The 23,107-nt window shown below is 48.6% G+C and overlaps 1 long non-coding RNA gene across 1 annotated transcript; it reads left to right on the forward strand.

The window, feature by feature from the left end:
- The first annotated feature begins 878 nt into the window (after positions 1-878).
- LOC146177164 (uncharacterized) lies at positions 879-6,580 on the forward strand. The gene is made up of 4 exons (XR_014701268.1): positions 879-1,252; positions 2,155-2,239; positions 3,356-3,464; positions 6,254-6,580. It is a non-coding gene; the product is annotated as an uncharacterized LOC146177164 (long non-coding RNA).
- The last annotated feature ends 16,527 nt before the right edge of the window (positions 6,581-23,107 follow it).

Raw genomic sequence — 23,107 nt, forward strand, 5'->3', positions numbered from 1 at the left:
ATGGTCGGAGCCCTGTGTGTCCGGACTGGCTTTCCAGCTGTAGGAGCAGCGCGGTGATGCCAGAGTTAGGTCTATGGCAGTGGGAGTGGTGCTCGGACTAACACGGGTGGGGCTGCCGTCGTTAAGTATCGTGAGACCCCCCGCCCGAATTGCATCTAGCAGATCGCGGCCTTGCTTTGTGCAGTTGTTGCAGCCCCATTCAGAGTGATGGGCATTGAAGTCCCCGCAGATAATTTTATCAGATGATAAGCATGCGGAGAGGCGGTTTAAAAAGCGTACATCCCATTGGGAGAGGGGGCGAACATACACTGATGCCACAGAAGTGTCGGTACCAGCGAGGCGGACCTTGACCGCTACACACTCTATGCGATCCGTACCGATGTTGTGCACTCTAAAAAAAAAGAGTGTAAAAGGAGGGTAACTTCGGGATTTATGCTATCTGAAACCGCATGGCTTAAATATACCCTGCGCAATCACCCGCACGGAAGACGTTAGTCTCTCTCGCATGACTTTACACCATTTCGTCCCTGCAGCTCAAGCAAAAAAAAGTTTGCCGCTTGTTTCTTCTTTTTTTTTTTTATGATGGTAACCGGTTTCAAGCTGGGTGCGGCTGTGTTCCTACTTCCCGTCCGATGTCCTTTCAAGAGCTACCACAAAAGGACCCCTCGTTTTTCCCCGGAGGAGGTGGGGAATCGTCGAAAGTTGGGAGCATCTTATCTTCTTACAAAAAGCGGTGCCTCCCCCCTTCACCCCCCCCCCCCCGACACCCGTCCCGTCTTTTGACTCCTACGCGAGCTTGACCGTGGAGAGAGCAAGGCCGAACTCAGAACAAGGGTGGACAGACAAGTGTGTACGCTGCAAAACAGGGAGAAAGGGGAGGTGAGGGGGGAGTGGTGGTGAGACGAGAAGCGAAGCAGTTGCTTTTTAGTTTTGTTGCTTTTATTCTCAACGCAGCGTCACGTGTTCGTAGTTGCTTGAGCCTGCCTGCGTTCCCTGCGACTCTGCTAGTCCGAGAAGACGACGACGGCGATTGCCGCACGAGTCAGCGTTCGTGCTCTTTGTCGTTGGTACTCATCTGTGTTTTTAGAAAAGTTCGGTTGCTCTCAGCGATTATTTCATCGAGTGCGCTCATCGATGCCTCACTATGAAACGACTTCGTGAAAGTGTGAACTTCGGAATGAAACGGCGGATGGCTGGTCGTCGCGGTGGTGGCGTTCCAACGGATCCTTGGCGCCAAATTTCAGCCGCGCATGTAAGTGACGTTTTACATTTCGTTTTACGTGTTTTTCTCTGCTATTTAACTTGGCCTGAACATATTTTGTTATTGCTTACGTCCGCGACGCTGCTTGTTTGTCTGTGAAACGGCCTCTGAGCACGACGTCTTGGATCCCAACCTGAGCATACCACTCCCTTAGTTCAGACTGGAGGAGCGGCGCATCCCAAAATTTTTAGATGGTCACGACCTTTTTGCGGGATGTTAATGGTGCATTTTTAGTCGTCTACGACGCTCACAAGCATATCCCGCGGTCGAAAGTATGCGTCGACGAGCGCTAATGCAGTCCCGGTGATACGCATTGACGTGTTTGCATGCCGCATTATTTTTGCTCGCTGCCCACAATCGATTTTGATCGTCTGTTGTTGCTGCTTTACGGGAACGTTGCCATAAATGCGGGAGAGCATGCAGGGTGATGGGTTAAGTTTACGGTTCTTTTGCCAGCAACTTGTACGTTCGAAGGCAGCGCGCTTGATATCCTAAAGTCACGCTTTCAGAACGCCGATTTAACCCCGCAGTTTTGAGCTGATGGCGTCGAGACCAGAGGTGGGACCGAGCCGATTCGTGTACAGTACTCACGGATTGAAATAAGACACTCGGAGTGCGTGGCCGTCGCTGCATATAGCGCCGCCCGTGGATGCTCATGGAACCAAGGTGCTGCATTGTGGTATAGCGCGAGGGGGAGAACATCTAAAAAGCAGAACTGCTCCTTCCGGTCGCCAATAAGCCGGCCTGTTGTTTACCACACTGCCTTGCATGCAGCGATGGCCACGCGCTCCGAGTGTCCTATTTCAATCCGTGAGTACTGTACATGTATACTGTCGCAGTGACGCAATGTGCAGGAAAGACATTTCTCACGCTTTTTTTTTTTTTCGCTGCAGGCTCAAGTCCTTCGTCTCGTCTGCGCAAGAACGTAGACTGTCGTTTCTTCAAAGAATTTGAAACTGGTCTCTGCTATCCGTGCTGGTAAGTCCAAAGCATTGTTTCCGTCCAGAAAGGGGCGTTTAAATTGACACGCGCACTTTTGTGGCACATATTGCTGATCACTGACATCTGCCTCAATGTATACTGCTTGGGATTCTCGTCGGAGAATATTTATGTCGCGTGCCATGTGTGTGTCTCCTTGCGTGTTGCCATTTTCGCTCATGCCGTGCAATATGGTGCACGCCCAGACAGTGACTTATCAATTGAGTTTCATTGTGTTTGAGGGCGTGTGCGAGTAAATGGTGTTATTTAACTTGCTGATCACTTATGTTAAAAACTGATAATAAATATTGGACTCGATCAAATCACTTAACAAGTGAAAAATCTGGGTTAGCTGGTGATCAGATGTCTTCAGCATTGAAGCAAACCATGTGTCACCCCTTCTCTGCTTTAAGACTGACTTTCTTTTTGTAATCGGTACATAAAAAGACCAGCGCAAAAAAAATAATAATTACGGGGACAAAGGAACAAAAAATGACAGGACGGGCACTGAAATACGTTTTGTGTTCCTTTGTACCTGTTTTCTTTTTTTTTTCGCTGGTCTTTTAGGGTGTAAGTATGAACCAACTGGCCCAAACAGCTATTTTGATTAAATGTGCTAATTTTCGTTAGCGAGCTAAGGAAAATTTTTATATCACTAATATTTTTCATTTGGGGATTTGCTATAGTTTCTACTCAGCTATTTCCATTCTGAACTTTTCAGCCTCCTGACCCATAGAAAGGAGGCTATGCCTGACCAATAACAACACATTCTTTTCCTTCTGTAGTTTCTGTTGTCAGACATTGTGTTATACTCATTACTACAATTCACTGGTACTGAGACATTCCCTCATTGAAGTTAATGTGTATTGTCATTGTGCTAGCAGTTTGTCATAAATCTGCTATTCTAGTTTATTTAAGCAGTTATTTCGACTGTAAAGAGGTGGCAGATATTGTTACAGATATATCTAGGAACAGGAGTTGTAGCTCTTAAGCTCATTGTCAAAATATTTGAGTCATTGTTGTGGCATGTGTGGTGCCATTATTTTTTGTACTATAGTTATGTATGTACTAGTTACAAGTATCATGCTAATGTTATGAATGATACCTTTGCTGCAGCGTACCTGCCAGTAGGAGGAATACGGTGTAGAAGTGCTGTTACTCCTGCTTCTAAAGATCAACCTGCTTTCTTCAGCGCTGGACGACTACTTACGGCAAGATTTGTGTGGTATGTATTTTTCGACATAGCTGTGGCATTGTGGTCTGTTCATTGTTGCTTTATGTCTATCAAAGAGCATATTTTTCGATGCTGAGGAGCAATAGCCCTGGCATTACATTGATTTTGGAACCATTCAGTGCTATTGAGCAAGTTAGCAAGGGAGGAATTTTTTCAGTATGTAATCGATCTGAACATGTTGACTTCTTTTTATTGAGTGAGCTGTTAATGTATGCCTCTTTTCTTTTTTTCGTCAAAACCTAATATTTAAATTGTTTGCACTTGGTTCTCAGCAGTAAGGTTATGTTCTCTGATGGGTGTAATTTTCAACAACTCACATGCTCTTATGTTGCTAGGTATGTCCACAATAGAATGAAACTAAAAATGAAGTACTGCAGGTGATATGTAATGGACGGTATTTTAGCACTTTCAGCTTTATTGTTTCTTTTGTGTTCTTTATATTGTTTTGTGCCATTTGTACTCAGCGTATTTTCCTTGTGTTCCACCACTACCATTTAACATATATATATATATATATATATATATATATATGCCCCCACCCCTTATGTCATGTCTATGGGCCTATAAAGGGAGAATGAATGAAATGAAATTTGCAGTACAATTAGAACTGGATTGTGCAGCACAGTGGACATGTCTGTGGTAGAGGATAATGGTTGAATGGCTAATCAACCAAAATTGACTTAACTTTTGCATTTTAATTTTAGGGGACAGTATTATATACCAGAAATGAGGGTCCCCAATATTATAGGTGAGCCCAGTTCTTAAATTTTCTGAAAGAGCAATGTAGTTCAAAATACTGAACAAGGAAAGGCGTATTTGAAAACTATTGTCTTGCTTTCCCACATTGCATGTAAAAAATGTTGCTGCACTTGGTATTGTTGCCAGAATCATGTTAGCTTCTTCTGCATCATCAAAAACACAAAATATGTCTATATTATCTGAATAAGAAATGTCAGCAACACCCTTTTTTTTAGTTATGTAATGTGGAAAAACCAACTTACAAAGCTTTTAAAGGAATATTTTTGATGCTCATTATGTTAGACCACATAGATGATTAGGAGGGTTTTAGGCCTAGGCTCACTCATTAATAGCCTTCAATTTTGCAGTTTTCATATTGCCTCTTATAAACAAAAAGAATAGATAATTAAGTCTAATCCTGAAGCTGTACCAGGTACCCAAAGTCCACATTGCTGCACAACCCACCGGGCAGAGACTGCACGGGTGTCTCTTCATAGTTTATGATTTGCAATCTGTAAAGGTAAAGAACATAATCTTCGAGAAATTTGTTGTAAACACATTTAATAATCATTCTTGTATAATATTGGTCAGCATTTACAATTTCATTAGTTAGGCATCTAAAGAGATAAGCAGTTGACAGTTCTGGCAAATTGCAGTTTATGAGAAGTTTTATTCCTGCTGCATGTGCTGCGAGCAATACATGAAACAGCAATACATAGAATCTCAAGCTTTGTGGTTTGTTCAAGGAATTATAGGGGTATTGAAGTGTATTGTTTTTTGCCTCCTGAGCAAGATAATGTAGTTTTGAAGTGAAATGGCAGTCTCGAGAAGTTTTTGGCATCGGCATAAGCTGATGTGTGGTGTGAAACTAGCAATGAACTTATGTAAAAGTTGCATTTTATTGTCATGCTTTACATAATTCTGCATCTGTGACATCACTGCAGTAATGCACATGTGCAGAAGGTGCTTTGGATGTGCCTTGCTATCATTGCTCTTTTAGCATGAAATGTTCCATCTTTCAGAAGTGGTATCCCGCATTTTATAAGGCATAGCCTCTGTGGTATATTCATGCCTTTTTCCAGGAATGTAAACTGCACTAAAGGCAGAAACAATAGAATGGCCTTAGACATACCCCTGCAGGAGCAAGCTCTGCAGGAACAAGCTTCATTCGTTATATTCATGAGAAATGACAACGAATGCAAGAACAAAAGAACCTCCCCCCATCCCTCCTCCCCCCCCCCCAAAAAAAAAGAAGAAGAAGAGATTTGCAGTTGTCACTTGTGATGGATGATCAGATGACTAAAGACAGTGCAGTCTCAGGAAAACATTAACACTATAGGCAACATAAGATAATGTCATGAAGGACCAGAGACAGTGTTTTCTAGGAGGGTGAGACCATAGTGACTAGAAACAAGACCACTGGTATGGTCAGGTGTGAAAGCAAACTATAATGTTTGGGTGTTGGAGTGGAAACCAGCAAACAACAAAGGTGAAAGTGAAGGTGATAAAACGAAGTTTAACATAAAAAGCTAATGATAAAAAAAAAGGAGAACTGCACATATGAACGAGTAGAGGGAGGGGTTTTTTAAATCACATCTTTTGCCTTTATTAGGCTAGCTTCTATTTTATCAATATGTTTTCATTCATATTTCTTTAAATAACCCTCTGGGTAGTCCAACATCAGTGATGCCTATGGCTTGACCCTGCTCCTAACAAGAATATGTCTCATTGTATATTGTGTCTTATTAAGCATATTGTCAATTTTTTCTGAGATTGCAATGTGCTAGTTCTCTATGTGTGTGTTAGTGGCACAGGTAAAGCTCAGATTTGGAGAATTTTCATTGATCTATATATTGTGGGATTTCACAATTCTCATTATATAAACACTTGGAAGCCTGTACTGGTGCACTATTTCCATCTGTCTTCCTTTTTACTTGCCCTTTGTGCAGTGTTATTTTTATATGTGAATTAATTACTCCATAAGCATGTTTTGTGAGACTTTCTTCGTGAGTAACTGATTACAAGTTCTCTTTTCTATGCAGGTCAAATACGTGGTACATCCCTGCCCTGACTGTGCGGAGAAGATTATCCAGTCCCTTGCTGCAACTTCGGTGTATAATGAGGTAAAATAAACACCATGGTATGTTATCTTAACCGATTGTTCTGTAAATTCTTTTTGTTCACTCTGCAACATAACTTACGGCTTGAATACAACATGACACAGCCTACCTCACCTGAAACATTGCTCACTGTCACACTCCAGACGACACAAAGATATTGCAATGTTTCAACATAATCTTTCCTTCCAGAAAATCTTGAAATGTATTGGTTAGCTTTATTCCTGCTTCCAGTGACCAAGTTTACGATGCAGATTGGTAATAGTACTCTTGTGTGGATAGCATATATATACCACAAGATGATGCTTAGATACCCTATGTAATATGGCATTACTTTAAACTGCTTGGAGGGCAACGTTATCCTTCTCCTGGTGGTATAAGCTTACACCATAAAGGTGCAAAACTTTGCGTTCTTTGTCGTAATATAAATTTATACTCTAAAATGGTAACATTGCACCTGTACATACAGGATAAGCTTACGTTGTCAAGGTGCAAACTTGCACCTTTGATGCAAGGGTATGCTTATGCCATCGACAGACTAAAACATAGGCCTTTATGAAAGGTGCAACGTTATGCCTAGGTAGAATACAGTTACACTGCTTGTGAAGGTGCAAGTTTATGCTACCAGAAGCGTAATGTTACACTACATGCAATGGTATAAATACTTAGTCTTCCAAGACACAGCGTAACCTTACCCCAAAAAGGTGTTAGCTCAGCGACAAGCAGTCTACCCCCCAAAAAGACTAAGATCACACCTTTTTTTTTTAGAGTGTGTAGCGAGATAACCGCGTGCGGAAGAGCAGATCGAACGTAAATAGCCGCGCGCGGTGCGCCGGGCGGGTGGGAGTTGTCGAGGCAGGGCGAATCCTGACACGAATCCAGTTTGCACTGGGTTGCGCTGCTGTACCCGACGAAGCCAGGAAGCGCAAAATCCTCCGCTCGCACAAATGTTTCTTGTAGCGCGAGAACATCATATGTGCGAAGCGGGAGGATGTGAGCTAATTCTGCCTGCCGGCGGCGGAGGGAACGGCAGTTCCATTGAAATATCCGCGGCCTGACTCTTAGCTGGTTAGCCATTGTGGCTGAGAGACTGTTGCGCAGCCAGAGCCGCCTGGCAGAGCTGACGCGCTGCCGAGTTTACGGGGAGGTGCTCCAGTAGGGCTTGCACCGCTGCTGAGAGGGCAGCGATCACGATATCTTTCTGCGCTTCGGACGCAGTTGCGGTGTTGCCCGTCAGAGCTGCCTTATAAGGCTGTGGTTTTCCCGCATTTGTCTCGGCGCGAGGTTTATTTGCTGCAGGGGCAATCGTTTGCGCGGAAGTCCCGCGTGCGGTACTTTGCTTAGTACGAGCGCGTGCGACGCTCTCTGTTTGGGCGGGTTCTGCTTCGTTCCCCGTACCCTTAGCGATCTGCACTGCCTGACGGCGCGTGAGCGGCTTATCTGATGTAACCAGGAGAGTGGCTACCTTCCTTTCTAACTGCCAGCGAGGGCAGCGAGGTTCTGTTGCGGCATGAGTGCCGTTGCAGTTGACGCAGCGCGGTTTCTCTGCTGTGCAATCCGCCATGGCGTGCTCTATATCTCCGCAACGGAAGCAGCGCTTGTCATTCCGACAAACAGCTGTTGCGTGCCCCAGCAATCCGCACTTGAGGCACTGTGTGGGGCGTGGCCGTCTAGCGCGGACCGCACGGCGGAGCTTAAATAGAGCCACTTGTTCAGGCGGCTGCGTGCCCTCAAAGTGAATAACGACTGCATTGCCACTGCGCTGGCATCCCACTACAGGTACGGCGCTCTCAACTGAGGCTGCAATCTCATCGACACATGAGGTCTTGATCGACACCGAAAAGTAGACCTGAGCAGGTGTTTGTTTTCGCTGCTTTGGCGCGGACCGCCAGCTCGCAAATGCTGCTCACCGCGAGAAAAGGGCTGAGGTCAGGTGTTCTCACGTCCACCGCGACAATGTTGCGACGGAAGTTCACTCTGACTTGTTTAACGTCTTGCATTTTACAAAAATGCGCTGCAATGCGTTCTTGTGTGAGAGCCAAGAAGTTGGCCTTTCTGCCCACTGGCCGATATAGTACTGTCTCAATCTGCGCGGTCCTGTTTTTGGGGCGGCGATTCGGAGACGGCTCCCTGGGTGGTACAAAGGGGCGAAAACGCGGTCGACGGCGCTGCGAAGGGGGATTAACGCTCTGCATCACATTGCGCTCCTTCGGCCCGCTTTTGCTTCCTTGTGAACAGGGCGGAAGCTGGCCTCTTTCTTCATGGCCCGGTTGACCCTCGTTTGTAACGGAGTTCCCTTGGAGACGAGGATTGCCCCGTTGCGCCTGTCGAGCATATTCTTCACCGCTAAAGGCATCTACAATGGTGAGTTGTTGCTCCCTAGCGGTTAGGTTAGCCTCTACTGCAGGCGCTGCGCTAAGAGCAGAAGCGTCGTGGCTGGCGGACTCAGTTTGTGCCACCTTCTCTGCGATTGAGTTGGTGGGACTATTCTGAGCGGCTCCCTGTGACTTCATAACGGGTGGAGTACCTGACTGAGCGGCGCCCTGTGGCTTCATAACGGGTGGAGGATCTGAGCCCTCAGCGGGGGAGGACGCGTACCCTGACGGTAGCTCAATAGATGAATATACGAACGACACATCAGCCTCCCGAATGGAGGAGTCAAAAGGTTCATCACCTGTTTGTTCTTGTGCAGATGTGAAGCTCTCCTGGGAGGTGCGGAGATCCATAGCTCCCTCCATGCCAGTTGGCCTCTGGGTGGCACTGAGCATACGTTTAGCCTCCTCATGCTCCTTGCAGATGCTGGACGCTTTGCTGAGAAGCTGCTGAAGGGCGCGTGAGCAGCCCACACTTCTTGCTCGTCTGTGGCTGCTGATGCGGGCACGGATGCCTGCAATATCGAACACTTGCTCATCCATTCTATAAATGGAGCGAGCCTAGCGGGGCCTGTGTCGAATAGGCCAAACGCGAAGGGATAACGGAAAACGAACGCGGAAGGCCATGGTACACAGTGAAATACAATAATAATAATAGTAATAATAATAAAAAAAAGGAAAAGGAAAGAAGAAAAAAAAAACAGGAGTTATAGAAAGAGGGAAAAGATAGTAATAGTAAATGAATAAATAGGTGAATTGAAGAGATGAAGAGAGTTATGAAAAGATTATATTAGAGGAAGCGGGGAGGAATGGGATGGGATGGGACCACGAACGGAGGAAGCAAATGAATGTCTTGTCGGTTGCGTAATCCAAGAGATGGGACCACGAACGGAGCGAGGAAATGAACGTCTTCTCGGTTGCGTAATCCAGGTCATGATATTGACGAAAGTCATCCCATAAGCTGACGCTTCGCTTACACGTCCCATGGTCTGGAATGTGATCTCATTTTTTATTTATTTCTGGAATTCATGTTTCGTACTTTGGAGCCTTCCACCACATTCATTTTCCACATGTGGAATAAATTGGTTGGTAGCCGGATTAAATTCGCTGGCGCTTGTATTAATTGCGTTGGCACCCGGATAATTTGGTTGGCGCTGACATTATTCGAGTTGGCGCTTGGATTAAATATGCTGGCGTTATGATTAAATGCTTGGCATTCGAATTAAATTACATGGCGCTTAGATTATATGAGTCGACGCTCAGATTATTTCCGCTGGCGCTAGGATTAAATTCAGAGGGAAAACCAGCGCCCTCTCGAGGGGTCCAGGAGCAGCGCTAGCAGACGACGCGTGACACTCTTTCTAGCGTATACCGCGTACTCATGAAGCCGCGCTCGGTGCACACATAAACCGGTGAACTCAACAGATTTGTGTCCTCTGCTGCTCAGGAAACTTCAAAAGACAGGAATAATAACTTAATCATGCGTGCGCAGCATAAATGTAAAAAAAAAACGCGTGCGTTAAATGAGCAACCTCATTCTTCTGAACCATTTTCGACTCAGTACAGCAGCTAGGAAACTGTTCATTAATTATGCTTTGAAATTAATAGCACACTTGAAGTAGAAACGATATTTCAGTAAATTATTGGGCTCGTTTCCTTACTAAAAAATAAGTAGACTGCGAGTGTTCTGCAACTTTTGAAAACATCGTTGCGCACAGAGCTCTGATGAAATAAGGGAGTCATTGCGTTTGTAACTGTTCGGGTATACTCCGTTGTACAAACTCTTTTTTTGGCTCGAGTTTATTTCGTTTACAGTATTCCAATAGCTTTATTTTGGAGAAAAAGTCAGCTTTTTTGCAGCTGTGCATTACCAACGCATGTATATCTTCCAACAAATACAAAACAAATCGGGTATGATGTGATACAAAGCTCACGGATAATGTTTTCTGACTTTTCTATTATTTATTTGCTTTTATTAGTTTCCTTATAGCCTGCCAGGCAATAATATCACCAGTAAACTTTGATGCCGCCTCTTGAAACTTGACGAGTCCCTGTGCGCGTTCAGCGGAACTTGTTAGCATTCGATGCAAAACTGCGAGACTCCTCCGTTAAAACAATGGCTCAATTGCGTTTCACACACACGGTTGTTGTTTTTTTTTCACTTTTTTATGGTACAAAGTTTTAGTTTTTATTTTATACACCGATATTTAGCATAGGAAAAATTTGAATTTCCATTTCGATCACTTTGACACATTCGCAATCTCCTCTTTTTCCAATGTTTCATTTTTCATTTATATCAATTAACTGATCAATTGTACGGAATAAATTTTCGTAATAAGCATTATCAAGCATTGGCTTTTCATTCTGAGCATTTTGACAGCATTGATTTCACGCGTAATATTGCAGTCCTGATCTGTTCGGGAAAGTAAGGAGGCTCGAAACGGCAGTGACTTTTCACTAGACATCCACAGTACAAGTAATGACTACATAGTCATAGCGTTCTTGATATTTTGCTCGTGAAATAGCACATGCCCCAACAAAGGCCATCCCACGTACGCGAACGGCTTTTTAAGCAGACAGAAATCACTTCGCATAGTCGGGTGTTTTCCGTGGCCATGAAAATCTTACGCCCGATTTCTTGAGGCGATAGCTTCCTTCTGTTGCTATTATCGTCACCGCGAAGAATGGAAAATGACTTTTTTGCGTCTTCCGCACTGTACCGGCAGCTGAAAGCACAGCAGCCTGACGCAGCCGCATGTCACGCGCACGCTTCAAGATTTGAGTTCAGAGATGTAATTCTTGCGTCCGGTTAAACACTAAGTACTGCATATAGACTCCTAATGATGCGATAGAGGCATGTGAAGTACTTTTGGCTTAACTTATCGGCCAATATCACGCTGACAAGCGCAGGCCGCCATGCATTTCAGCGGCGCAGCGAGCACCGCTGGACCCTTTGGGCGGAGCTTGGCGGAGAAGAGGTCACGTGCAGCCAACCGGCCTATCGGAGGGAGGGGCGGCTGGATCAAGACCTGTCGCTACCTTTAAAAAATAGAGGAGCCTTAGCCCCGCATACCACTCTTAGTGCCTGCTCCTCTCGCGAGCGGCAGCACACGCATCTCGTCGCATTTCTTTCTGTTGTTGAGAGCGCACGCTAGTAGCCGGCGCCGTCCCTAGCTGCCGCCACCGAGCGCTCCTCCAACTGTTGCACATGGCATGGCCGGTCTCGAAGGAGAGGGCGCGCGCTCTTTCTTACGGCCTTCTCAATCGCCGCGTGAACAATGGGAATTTTTCTCCTTGAGTCACGCTCTCCGCCGCCGCAAGGGGCGCGACCTGCTCACCGTTCGCTCCGCATCTGCTTCAGTGGCGGCGGGTAGCTTTTGCCTGATTTCGCGCTGTCGCCCGCGGGTTTCGTGGTGAGTGCAGCCCCTAAATGAAAGATTACAGAAGGTAGATGCTGCAGCGGCATCCTGTCAACGTGCTACACACGTGAATGGAGTCTTTATATTAAAAAAACACTGTCACTCAGCAAACGTTCGACAAGCATATATGACATGTATTGCGGCATGGTATCTACTTTTGTTCATTTTAATCTGAATTTTTTCCCAAGCCTGTACAAGAAGATGAATAAAAAAAAATGAATGAGCAGTGATCACGTCGAAGCTTCTTCAAGGCAAACATAACAGCGACAATAGCAAAACCGTCTTTCAGCACTAGATGAGAAACCATTGATGTAGCACCGAAGATGAAAATAATTTTATAAAAATGTAATGTAAGTTGCACAATGCTTACATGACATAAAACGCCTTTAAGTTTTGTTATCAATTTTGCTATAATTTATAGACCAGCAAATGTTTTATGTTGTATTATAAACATTATTTTAATTTTGCAAATAAACGTTGGTTTAATGAAATGTTTGCATGATATCATAACTATTTCATGAAAAAAAAAAGAACAGGAAATCTATTTCAAGCACTAATTCCTAGCAATATTTTCTTTCTTTTTCTAGTATGTTTTTGAACTAATAATTTCTTGTAACTATCTGTGCAGTAATGCCTGCCTTAGAGAGCAATCGCTGTCCCATTATTTTGGTAGAATGCTTTGCTTATTACACATTCGGCACTGTTACTCAAGGGACACTCCTCAATAATGGATATAAAAACTTTTCTCTGTGCTATTTATTCAGAGGTGACTATAGGAGTTGTATGTCGCGCTGTATTGCGTAGCTGTGTACCGTCACCAATGGTAAGTAGGCTACATGCTCGTGCAGGGTTGTTTTATCATTTTCAAGAACGCTAGTATAATGCTGCACATATATTAGATATATGTTGTTAAAATATTTATAAAAAGGTTATGCTAACGTTTATTTATAGCTCTATTAGGCGTTAAAAAAAAAAGAACGTTAGGAACACCGAAATAACATTTGACCAAAACTGAAATTGAACACTACTGTAATATTTTGAGCGATAGCTGGCCCGAAATGGAGGAGAACAAAAAAATTAATTACAGTAGTGCCTCATTAATATGGACAGTTTTGTTCTCGGGTTGTCCTTAAAATGAGTTGTCCGTAATAACGAATCGCGAATAAAATTTTTTCAAATATTATGCCATGATAGGATCTGCTTCTGCGCATATAGTGGGGCAGATCCTATCATGGCATAATATTGAGGCTCTCTTCGGAAAACTAAGGCAAATGTGCGGAAGGAACGACATGCTAGATGCGAGAGCCGTAACAGCGGCACTTGACCACATTGTCAAGATGGAAGTTTCATCTGGGAGCCAAATCAAGGCATCTAGTGTCGACACCGACGAAATCATTTCAGCTCTGCCGCAATCAGTAACTGAGGAATTGAAAGAAGTGATGGTATCTCCTGTCATCCCATTACCCACTGTCACGTATTCTGGTTTAGCTTACGTCGCTGGATACATTGTGAAGTTAATCAGTGACTTCGGGTGTGACGCTTGTGCTATCCTTCTTGAAACCAGCGAAAGAAGCAGCCCCATGTACACTATTCTGCGAGGACAAGATTCTAGCGGACTACATTATCCAAAAGCAGAGTTTGTAGCCCTCTTGGACAAGGTTGTGTCTTTTTTTGAAAAAGCTGTCGTGCACCTACCACACACAAATGTCCTTGAAGTCCTTCAAATCTTAATCCAGCCAGAACTTGAGAACTCACCTTTGCTGAGTTGCCCGGAAGGCATTGACAATAGCCATGCTATAAGGTCCGCTTCTTTAATATGTGAGAAATTTCTCAGAATCCTTCTTGTCAATTATGCTAAGAAAGTGACAGACAGGAACGAAAGGCCAGCTCCTTATGTGCACAAACCGTCCAGAAAGATTTTGAGACTTTAATTTTCTAGCTGCATGTACTGTTTTGATGAATGAGTGCAATGTGTTAACTTTGAAGGACATTTTTTTTTTATTTGCTTGCCGCTCTTTTCAATTATGCATATCTGTTTGTGCCCATTTCCTTGATTAAATGTTTTTTATCACTGTATTAAACTGACTACGACTGTCTACGTGTGCGTCAGTCGCGAGACTACGTATACATCTGCTGTCTTTCAACCTACTGATTTTTTTTAAACGAAGCTAGAACAGCCCACTTCACTAGACAACTGAAATTTTAACTGTATGCGTAAATTTTTGTTCCTTACTCTGAATCTGAGACGTGCTATGAATTTTCGTCAGGGCCTCTTTTGCTCTAAACGAAAACGGCAGCGGTTGACAGAATCCACCGAACAGTTTGCCATGCACTAGCGTCAGGTCGCGCTCTACATGCTTACAGCTTTCAAAGGCACAGTGCATAAAATGGTACATATAGTTTTGTGAAAAATTTAGGGGCAAAAAGTGTTGATGTAAGTGCACCCGAAACTTCATTCGACCATGCGCGACAGCACTGACGAAGGAGCGCGCGCTCTCGCGCGCACGCGCATTATTGACAATTTTATTGCTCATACACGATAAATCAGACGCTAATTACGGCTTCTTCCTATAAGCCATATGGGGTGAAATATCAGGACCTGCCGGTGCAACCGATGCGGGCGGAGCGAAGAGCGAACGCGCGTTTCCCTTGCGCGTGAACGGCTGTAGCGGAGGAGCAGCAGTGGGGCGGTGGCGACCCCACCGAGGCGCTGCGGGCGGTGGAAACAGACCCCATTGGAGAGGCCGTAAGAGAAGAGAGAAACGCGCTCTCCCTCGAGACCGGCCGTGCACATGGCAAGTTAGTTCAGGGCTTTCCCCGCACCGGCGCTGCAGGTGCGCGCCGCATACCACTCTTAGAGCCTGCTCCTCTCGCGAGCGGCAGCACGCGCATCTCGTCGCATTTCTTTCTGTTGTTGAGAGCGCACGCTAGTAGATGCCACTGTCCTACTCCAGCTAGCTTCTACTCCGTTGCGCGTTGCATGACCCAATTCGCTAGCACCTGACAAGAGAAAGTCTAGCGCGGAATGGACGAGCGCTCGTACAATAAATAATTTCTGCCCGTGAATGGATGAGCGCGCTCGTACAATAAATTTCTGAACGGTCCCCGTGTCTGAATGGATGCGCGCTCGCGCATTGTACAATCTGATTTTTTTGCGGCGTAACTAAGAGTATCGAGTGGCCGTATTCGTAGGAACCCCAGGCCGTATACACGCGGTCATCGTAAATAGCCGTACTCGTCTAGCGGCCGTACTACTCCAGGCCGTACACAGTGCGCAAGCGTAAATAGCCGTACTCGAATTCCGAACGGTCCCATGCCTGAATGGACGAGCGCTCGCGCAGTGTACAGTATGGTTTTTTTGCGCCGTAACACACATTGTAACAATGGAGAATCCAAAGTGGCCGTACTCGTAGGAACCCCGAGCCGTACACAGCGCGCCAGCCGTAATTTCCGAACGGTCCCCATACCTGAATGGACGAGCGCTCCGCAGTGTACAGTATGGTTTTTTGCGGCGTAACACACATTGTAACAACGGAGAATGGCCGTACCCGTAGGAACCCAGGTCGTATACACGCGGCCATCGTAAATAGCCGTGCTCGTAGAACCCCGGGCCGTACACAACGCGCCAGCCGTACTCGTCTAGCGGCCGTACCCGTAGGAACCCAGGCCGCCCTAGTAACACACTTTGTTGCCTCAATATAGCCGCAATGTTTGCTTTCAACATTGCCTTAACGTGGCTGCTGTCCTCTTTTTGCCACGTTGATGCAACATGCATAAGACAACATTGAAGCAACATTGCACCAATGTTACAACCTTTAGTCAATGTTTAGGCCACCTCTGAAGACGATATTAATGCAACATGGCTGCAACCTTTGCTTAATATTGGTACAACTTTTTATTTGCACACAGGCAACATTCCCATAACAACATTAGTGCAATATTGCTGCAAAGCTACTGTAATGTTTCAGAAACTTTCAGGCAGCATTCCAAGCTACTGAAATATTCTGCCGCATTGATGGCCACTAGCTATCGATGCTTGCTGTTCAATAAATTTATCTTGTGAAAGGCTAAACCATGTGCAATGGTATCGTCGTACCACAAAGGTTATGGTAGCTTAAGGTCACAAGACTGAGAAATTGAACATTACTCGTTGCCACACGGCAGTGCGGTGCAGAGGAGTACGAATACCTAAAAGGCTGCACTGGACAACACAGCTTTTTCCCACTTTTCAAGCCGTTTGCTCTGAATGAGACCTTAAATGTAATATTCATCAGCTCTGTACCAGTGCTCATTTAGATGCTATAAGCTGCTTTGACCTGAAAATGGCACTGAAAGTGGTTATTCTGGCAATTAGAATGATTTATATATATGCATGTGGATTACAAATAACCCTCATTTGTTTTTTAGCGCTATTTTATTTGTCAAGAATTTATTCAATTAGCCTAACAGCAAGCTTGATTCCAGTATACTCATTAGCTTAACATACAGCAGCTAGTTTCACAGATGTAAGACATTTACTTCAAGACAATCGTTTTATGCAGAAACTTGCAACAATCATACATTGCACACAGCCGATTTGGCTACTCAAGAACAGGAAGCACAAATAATGTCAACAGTTACTAAGCTCATCAACATAGCTTTAAAATGTGCATGTCCCTCAACTTCAGTTTTACAAACATGGCACTTTAGTAAATTATTAATTGCAGAAACTTGCAACAAAATATAAAACAGCAGTACTGCCTATTCAGAAAAAGGACTCTATAACATACTGAACATTTACACAGGCACATTTCATTTCATTTATCTCCTTTATTTTCCTTAAAGTCCCTGTGGAAGAGGACTGAACTCATCTCCCCCGCCTCGATCGCTATGGTGGTGAAGACCGTTGGTGGTGTCTGCGGCGGCAGTGCGGCCGTTTCCGCGTGGTGCTGGCTGGCGGACTGAAGGGCGGTTGCGCCGGTGCGCTGTGGTGATGGCGGCTCTTGGGCGAGCGGCGTAGAAGTGGCAGCGTCTGCGTGCTGCCCCTCCGTGTTGACATTGGGGGTTCTGCCTGGTGGGGTTCCCTGCGCCGCCGTCAGCAGCCTGCGGGCCTCGTCCTGAGCGCCGATGATATAGTTGGCGTCGTTGAGCAGTTGTTGTAGAGCGCGTGAGAAGCCGAGATTGCCCCCACGTCTGTGGCGGCCGCCGAAGCGGACGCGGGTGGTCGGAGTTGCACCGGTTGCAATTTTTAAAAAAGCTGGCTGTTGTGTGAAGGCCGCACTTGCCATCAGCATGCAGATTCAGTGCATATGGCAACCCATGATAAGCATTGCCTAACCAAACAATTAGAAGATGACAGGTATATTTATTCACTTGTCATGCGTCTAAGCTAAGACTGCAAGAGACGTGTCATAAACTGCATATTTTTTCAGCTGCACGTGGTTCTTGGTTTTTGCAAAAATATAAGAACAAAGCGAAATAGTGCATGCAGATGTGACGCTTACTCGTCGCATGGTCTGGAATGTGATCTCAATTTTTATTTATTTCTGGAATTCATGTTTCGTGCTTTGGAGCCCTCCACCACATTCATTTTCCACATGTGGATTAAATTGGTTGGCACCCGGATTAAATTCGCTGGCGCTTGTATTAATTGCGTTGGCACCCGGAGTAAATTGGTTGGCGCTGACATTATTCGAGTTGGCGCTTGGATTAAATATGCTGGCGTTATGATTAAATGCTTGGCATTCGAAATAAATTACATGGCGCTTAGATTATATCAGTCGGCGCTCAGATTATTTCCGCTGGCGCTAGGATTAAATTCAGAGGGAAAACCAGCGCCCTCTCGAGGGGTCCAGGAGCAGCGCTAGCAGACGACGCGTGGCACTCTTTCTAGCGTAACCGCGTACTCATGAAGCCGCGCTCGGTGCACACATAAACCGGTGAACTCAACAGATTTGTGTCCTCTGCTGCTCAGGAAACTTCAAAAGACAGGAATAATAAGTTAAACATGCGTGCGCATTTGCTTTTATTGGTTTCCTTATAGCCTGCCGGGCAATAATATCACCAGTAAACTTTGATGCCGCCTCTTGAAACTTTACGAGTCCCTGTGCGCGTTCAGCGGAACTTGTTAGCATTCGATGCAAAACTGCGAGACTCCTCCGTTAAAACAATGGCTCAATTGCGGTTCACACACACCGTTGTTGTTTTTTTTTTTTTCACTTTTTACGGTACAAAGATTTATTTTTTATTTTATACACCGAAATTTATTTATTTATATTTATTGATATTTATTCATCGTCTTTTATGCCGAGACCCCACATGTACTTCCATAGCGAGTTGACTTTGCACACGGTCGTCTCGCTGGCAGTCATGGGTTCGTGGTCGCTCAGCGAGGCCTCGAGTTCGGCCACCGCGCGTTCTTCATCGTCGTCGTCGTCGCCGCCGTCACAGTCGTCGCGCGGCCGCTTGCGCGCGCCACCTCTTTTGCCCCGTTCTTCTTCTTCGTCTTCCACTTCCACCGCGCTCTGGTGCCGATGCCTCTGCTCGCGCCGGTCGTTCCACCGCCGCCACCATTCGGCGCCAAACAAGAGCTCGCCACACTTGTCTCGCGTTTCCGTCGAAGCCGCGTTGTTGGACACAAGCCCGGCCATCATCGCCTGCATGTTCAGAATTCGGGCGCCCGCAGCTTTCTCGTGTTCGTTCTCCCAGAGGCAAGTGAACGCTCGCGTTAGCAGCTCGTAGCGCAGCCCGACTTCGATCTCGTTGACGTTCAGCGCCCGCGCAACCTCGGCGAAATTGCGCGGCGCCGGCGGTGCGTTGGGATTGCGCGTGCGGCGCCGGTGCCGGTTGCCGTCGCTGAAGCCGAACGAGTAGAGCGTGCAGTAACGCATCGCCGTATCGTCGTTGCGGTTGCCTCCTTCGAAAAGATCGCGCGACTGCAGCCAGCGCCGGACCTGCTCGTTTTCGTCGCACTCCTGCGGCTTGCCCTCGCGGCCCGTGAACACGATGTCGCCGGCGCGACGCACAACGTCTTCTTCGGCGCCCTCGTCGCTTCCCCCCGAGCCGAAATTGTACTCTATGGCCGAGCCCTCGCACATCGGGTCTGTCACGGCCACGAGCTCGGGGCCGTTGTCGTTCCACACGTTCTTGTTGATGAGCACCACCGCGTCCGCGAGGAATTGAAGCACCCGCTGCGCTTGCGCCTGCCCGCCCGGCATGCCGTCGGCATTCTCGTACATGGCCAACAGCTGCCGGTCTTCCTGCGTTATGCCCATGGAATCTGCAAACTGGTCGCGCATTTCCTTTGCCGCGTTTCCCCGGTTCGACTGCCGCAGGTTCCAGCGAAGACACGCGGATGCGGCCGCGCCGTTCCAGTCCTTCTCCCAGCGATTGAACGCGCGCTCCAGCATTGCGTAGTCGTTGGGGTGGCGGTCCAGGTAGCACACCGCGGCCGTGCCCTGTCCCGGCGCGTAGTCGCGCACAACCACGTACGCGGGCGGCTTCTCTTGTCGAATGAGCAGAATCAGCGAGTCGCTTTCGGCGTGGTAGCGCGCGCGGGCCTGCTCCCATCTGGAGCCCGCCCCGACGCCGCCGCTAATTGTGTTGCGCACGCGATCCATCCCCGATGCCGCGGCCGAATGCCTGAACTCGCTGTTCGTGTCGGAAGTCACGTCGTAGGCGGCCGGCCCGTTTGCCAGCGTGGTAACCATCGTGTTCCAGTTGGCCGCCACGGTTCCGCGCGGGTCGGAATGCGAGCGGTCGCTCACGTGCGATACCACCGTTAGTCGGGCGTTTAGCAGGGTCTCGACGATGGGTCCGGGCAATCGCGCGTATAGGGTGTCGCGCAGAAACGGCGCCGCCGGGTGCTTCGATTGTTCGAGCCCGTGCGGCACGTTCGGCTGCACGTTGCCCGTCAGCAGCACGAGCAGCGCGTTGTCCATCGAATCCGCCAGGTGCTGCAGCGCCACGTCCATCCACTCGTGCGCGTCGTCCCACACGCCCGTCGGGGGCGCCGCGGGCTGCGTTGCGGCCTGTTGCAAGTGAGCGCCCAGCAATTTCTTGAGCACCACGCCCCCCAAACAAGACGCGCGAAAGTGCCACGTGCACGCCACCTTATTCGGCGGTGTCGTCGCGGACACGTACAGCCACGCCAGCGTAGCGCCCGCGTCCGGACTCATCATTTCCGAGAGCGTGGTCACCGGCGTCGGCCCGGGCGTCGGCGGGATCGCGGCTATCGCGTTGCCGCGACTCTTGTAGCCGAGAGTTCCGACGACCAATTGTGCGGCGGCCCCCACCTTCAGCTCCGCAACGTTCACGTGAGTGGCCGTGCTCACTTGGAATTCTTTCTTAAAGTGGTCGTCCAAGCACAGCGCCCGAAGCTCTTCCACCAGCTTATCGTACACGTCGCGGCAGCCCTGAAACGCCGTCAACTCGTCGTTCGAAACGTACTTCTTGACGTCGTCCAAGACCGCGGTCGGCAATTCCATAACGCGCTTGGGCGAGCTCTGCTGGGCCGCGGCCACGGTATGCGTCCAGGGCTCGATAATGTTCTTACTCGTGTTGTCCTTGGTGGTCGAGTAAGGCGCAAAGCGCTGCACAAACAGCCAAACGTCGCACCCTGGCGCCACGGCCGTCAGGGTGGGCACCGATATCTCGGGGGCGCCGCGCGCTTCCCTGTGTTTCGCCTCCAACACGCACCACGCGCCCTCGGCGCCAATCGCCCAGAGCAGAACCTCGGTCACCAGGTCCACGCTCGTGGTCACGTAGCGCAGCGCAGACAGGTGCGACGTGCGTTCGGCCAGGAACCGAGCAGCCTCTCGATCCGTTACGGCGCCCAATCCCTCGAACGGTATCAGCTCCTCGATCCCCGCCATCCAATTGTCGGCGGTCCCGCGGAAGCGGCCCATCGGCGAAGGGATCGCCGGCATTGCCTGTTCCGCGTGTTGTTTGGCGGCACCGCTAGCGCACTCGATTATCGACGCGCGAGCGGCTGCCGAGGCGTACAGCGCCGCGGCCTCGAGCAGGTCGAGCACCGCTTCGCCAAACGCCACGCATTCCGTTGGCTCCATGTTGAGTTCGAGCCCCCGCTGCAGCGCGCCCCGAAAAAGTTCGAGGCGCAACTGCTCGGAAAACGCCAGGGGCGGAGGTCTCGGATTGTTGCCTCCGACGGGCAGAGGGTCCGTGTTGTTGCCGTCCAAACTCTTGTGGTACGGCGCTAGCGCGCGCGCGCAAAATTCGGCCACGTTGTTCTCGTACCAGTTGGCCGGCCCGTGCTGCAGGTGCGTCGCGTGCACCGCGAACGGCGAGGACAACGAGACGGGGTTGTTACCCGAGCGCGCGATCAGCCAATCCACCGAGCAGAGCACGTTCGTGGGCTCGTCTGCGTCCACGAGATACGCGTACGCCACTTTCTTGGCGTTCGCCGTCCAGGCATTTGCTTTGTCCACCACGTAAAACAGCGACTCGGGCGCTGCCTGATGAGCCGCGTCGGCCAACGCCTTGAAGGCCTCCGTTTCCTTGTCGGTGGCCGACTCCCCGGGCGCGAGAAGGCGCGTGCACAGTTCGCGGGGGGGCCATCGTGGTGATCACGATTCGCATGGCGCGCGGCACCCAGTCTTCGGGATATTGGGCGGCCAACCGTCGCTGCACCTCTTGCCAGCCCTTGCGCTCCCACCCGTAAATGATGGCATCGAAATTCACCGACGCTAGTGAGTACCACCAATTGCGACCGGGCAGCTCTTTGGGCGCCTTGCCCGTAGACATGGACACGTTTTGCGTCGCAAAGGCTGCCTCGGCCTCGCTCAGTGTGCTCTGGCCTTGAATGAAATCTACTATTGCGTCCAGGTGCACGACCGAGTCGTCGCAACGGACGGCCCAGTGAGAGGCGGCGGCCGCCGAGGTGTCCATTTCCAGCGCCATTAGCCAGCTATTGTTTGCCTAATACCGCTTTACCTTACCCTAAGCGGGCGTTTTTTTAACTCGGGGAGCCATCGTTGCCGTTTGCTACCAGCCACAACATGTCGCGTCTGCAGGGAATGTCACCCGAGTGCAAACCGCCACTGCAGCAGCGGCAGACACAACAGACTCATCATCGTAAACAGCAGCCGCGCAACTCGATGCCGCTGAACGAGTACCCAGACATAACGCCCAAGCCAGAACTCGCCCTTTCGCCCATCGTTCCGGTTTCCAAACAGCCGGCTTTCACGCATCTGGTTGCGGCGGCGGCTCATGTTGCGGCGGTTGCCGAGAGCGACGTCGAGGGCGCGTTCGAGCGCGATCTGTTTACGAACACGATTTCCCTCTGTTCTGGCTACCTCTACAACCCTTTCGTCAAAGCGCTCTTCCAACACGTTGTCTGGAACGCCGTCATCTACATTACCGCCCACAATGCCGTGCCCACTGCAAGAATCGTGCGCCAGTGGCAGCAAGCCTTTGTTCAGCAGGTGGCAGCCGCGCTGCGCCCCGACGGAAGCATGGACATGCCCGACACCAGGCACATGCACGAGGTTCCCGGAATAGGCCCCAGGGTCTCGGTCGAGATTGTCGACGAGCTTAGGCAACTTCTGCTCTATGTCGCGAGATGCTATCGCAACGGCGCTTTCGTCGATCCAGCGTGCCCGGCCGTACGCGGAACTTTCAGAACTGCCCGCGCTTTCACCGTGTATGCCCATTCGCCCGTCCTGCTTGGCGACCAGCCCAAACGGCATTCTTCTGGCGCAGCTACTGCCAAGCGAGCCAAGAGCGGTACTTCCGCGGCCGCAAAGAAGCAGCGCAGCATCGCCTTACCTGAGTCCTCCGTGCCAAGCGACAGCGAAGAAGATGAAGACGAGGAAGCCGTCATCTCCGCTCCTTCCAGGAATCGAACGATCTTGTCGGACGATTAGCCAACCACACCACTATGAGATTCAATAAAGAGTAATGCAATTCCCCTTCCTGGTCACTCTCTTTATTCCCAGCATTACGAATGTATACGCGCAGGCAACTCTGCACTTTTCCCCTGCACACCGGAC

The sequence above is a fragment of the Amblyomma maculatum genome, chromosome 10 (genome assembly GCF_055883805.1).
Source record: "Amblyomma maculatum isolate TAMU_Amacu chromosome 10, ASM5588380v1, whole genome shotgun sequence".
Lineage (NCBI taxonomy): Eukaryota > Metazoa > Arthropoda > Arachnida > Ixodida > Ixodidae > Amblyomma > Amblyomma maculatum.